Source organism: Trachypithecus francoisi, unplaced genomic scaffold (genome assembly GCF_009764315.1).
Source record: "Trachypithecus francoisi isolate TF-2019V2 unplaced genomic scaffold, Tfra_2.0 Lachesis_group2, whole genome shotgun sequence".
NCBI classification, from domain to species: Eukaryota; Metazoa; Chordata; class Mammalia; order Primates; family Cercopithecidae; genus Trachypithecus; species Trachypithecus francoisi.
Genome location: NW_022681465.1, coordinates 39,845,685 through 39,848,740, shown reverse-complemented (window position 1 = coordinate 39,848,740; position 3,056 = coordinate 39,845,685). Strand labels below are relative to the sequence as shown.

The window sequence follows — 3,056 nt, the reverse complement described above, 5'->3', positions numbered from 1 at the left end:
GGTAGATTTTTTCCATTTGTTTACTTTGAGCTTATTGTGTCATTGTATGTGAGATGGGTCTCTTGAAGACAGGATACAGTTAGGTCTTACTTCTGTATTCAACTTGCCACACTGTGCTTTTTAATTGCACATTTAGTACATTTACCTTCAAGATTAATATTGATATGTGCAGATTTGATCCTGTCATCATGTTGTTAGCTGGTTACTATGCAGACTTGATTGTGTAATTGCTTTATAGTGTCAGTGGTCTATGTACTTAAGTGTGTTTTTGTGGTAGTCAGTAAGTCTTTCATTTCCATATTTAGCACTCCCTTAAGGACCTCTTGTGAGGCAGATCTGGTGGTAATTAATTCCCTTAGCATTTGCTTGTCTGAAAAGAATCTTATTTCTCCTTTATATATGAAGTTTAGTTTGGCTGGATATGAAATTTTTTTTTTTTTTTTTTAGAGACGGAGTCTCGCTCTGTCGTCCAGGCTGGAGTGCAGTGGCCGGATCTCAGCTCACTGCAAGCTCCGCCTCCCGGGTTTATGCCATTCTCCTGCCTCAGCCTCCCGAGTAGCTGGGACTACAGGGGCCCGCCACCTCGCCCAGCTGGTTTTTTGTATTTTTTGGTAGAGACGGGATTTCACTGTGTTAGCCAGGATGGTCTCGATCTCCTGACCTCATGATCCGCCCGTCTCAGCCTCCCAAAGTGCTAGGATTGCAGGCTTGAGCCACCACGCCCGGCCCATATGAAATTTTTTTATTGGAGTTTCTTTTCTTTAAGAATATTGAACATAACTGCTCCCCCGCCACCAATCTCTTCTGGCATGTAGGATTTCTGCTGAAAAGTTCACTATTAGCCTGTCAAATTTCCCTTTGTAGGTGACCTTCCCCTTCTATCTTCCTTTATATTTTTCCTTTTATGTCAATCTTGGAAAATCTGAAGACTATGTGTCTTGGGGGTGGTCATCTTGTACAGTATCTCACAGGCATTTTCTGCATTTTCTGAATTTGAATGTTGGCCTCTGTGGTGAGGTTGGGGAAATTTTCATGGATGATATACTCAAGTATATTTCCAAGTTGCTTGTTTTCTCTTTCTCTTTCAGGGATGCCAGTGAGTCATAGATTTTGTCTATTTATGTAATCCCATAATTCTCGGAGGTTTTTTTTCATTAAGATATTCTCTTTTCTTTTGTCTGACTGAGTCAGCTCAGAGAACCAGTCTTTGAACTCTGAGAGTCATTCCTCAGCTGGGTCTATTTTGAAAATTATGGAACGCCTCATGAATATATGTGTCATCCTTGTTCAGCGGCCATGCTAATCTCTGTATCATTCCAATTTTAGTATATGTGCTGCCAAAAACAGCACACATCTAAGAATTCTTTGCCTAGACCTTAATCCCAAAATTTTTATCCAATTTTTTTTCTAACATAGAATGCAAAACAGTTTTGCAAATTACGCTTAAGTCTGCAATCCATTTTGGGTTAATTTTTATGTGTAATAAAATGTGAGGTGTATGTTGAGGTTCATATTTATTTGTTTTCCTATAGATTTGCAATTGCTCCAGCACCATATATTGAAAAGGCTGTTCTTCCTCCATTGAATTGCTTTTGCACCTTCATCAAAAGTCAGTTAGGCATATTTGTTTGGCTCTATTTCTGGGTTTCCTGTTCAGTTCCACTGATATATGTGTCTGTCCTTCTACCAATATGGTACAATTTTGGTTACTATAGCTATATAATAAGTCTTGAAATTAAATAGACTGATTTCTCTTACTTTATTAAAATATTTAAAGCTATTTTTCTTCCTTTACTTTTTCACATAAATGTTAGAAAGAAAGATGTTGCCCATGTCTACAAAAATTCTGCCTGGGATTTTGAAAGGAATTGGATTAAATCTATATGTCTATTTAGGGAAAATTAATATCTTTCATATGTTGAGTCTACCAGTCATTAAATACAGCCTGACTCTCCATTTATTTAGATTTTTTTTATTTCCTTCATTGGCATTTGGTAACTTTCAGCATATAAATACTGTTTATGTTTTGTTGAATTTACACTCAAGTACTTCATTTTTTGAGTTATTGTAAGTTGTATTTTTAATTTTGGTGTTTATGTGTTCATTGCTAGTATAATGAAATAGAATCAATTTTTGTATGTTCATTTTCCATCCTATGACCTTGTTGAACTCACTTAGTATTTTTAGGAGATTTCTTGTAGATTCCTTAGGAATTTCTGTGTAGACAATTATTCCTACAAATAGAATTAGTCTTGTTTATTTCTTCCTAATCAATGTAATTTTTATTTCCTTTTCTTGCTTTATTGTACTGAATAGAACTTCCAGTAATATGGGTGAATAAGAGTGTTTTATATAAAAGCAGACGTCTTTGTTTTCTTTCTGATCTTTGAGGGGAAAGCATTAAATGTTTCATTATTAAGTATAATAGTAGCTTTATCCAGTGGAGGAAATTCACTTCTGTTTCTAGTTTTTTTAGAGCTTTTGGTATGAATTGGTGTTGAATTTTTTCAAGTGCTCATTCTCAAGTGGAGTGATCATGTGATATTTTTCCTTAGTTTGTTAAATGGTGGATTACACTGATTGATTTTCAAATGTTGAACTAACCTTACATCCCTGAAATAAGCCCACTTTGTCATGGAATATAATTAATTTCTCTTAAATATTACTGAATTCTATTTGCTTATATGTTCTTAAGAACTTTTTCATGTATTTTCATGAGTGATATTGGCTTATGATTTTCTTTTTTTGTACTCTCACCCTATGATTTTGATATCAGGGTAATAATAGCTTCATAATATGAATTAGGAGTGTTATCTTATATTTTCTGGAGGAAGCTGTGTAAAGTTGGTGTTAATTCTTCTGTAAACATTGGGAAGAATTCTCCAGTGAAGCCATCTGGGCCTGATAACTTATTCTGGGAAAACTTTTAAATTATGAATTCAATTTTCTTGATAGTTATTGTACTACACAAATTATTTCATTCTGAATTAGGTGTTGTACTTTGTGATTTTCAAGGAATTGGTCTATTTCATCAAAATTGCCAGAGTTTTGCATGT

The 3,056-nt window shown here is 34.7% G+C and overlaps 1 non-coding gene across 1 annotated transcript; it reads right to left on the bottom strand.

Annotated features, from left to right (window-relative positions):
• Positions 1 to 1,246: 1,246 nt before the first annotated feature.
• On the bottom strand, positions 1,247 to 1,350 carry LOC117066165. Its single transcript, XR_004430165.1, has one exon. It is a non-coding gene; the product is annotated as a U6 spliceosomal RNA (small nuclear RNA).
• Positions 1,351 to 3,056: the final 1,706 nt, after the last annotated feature.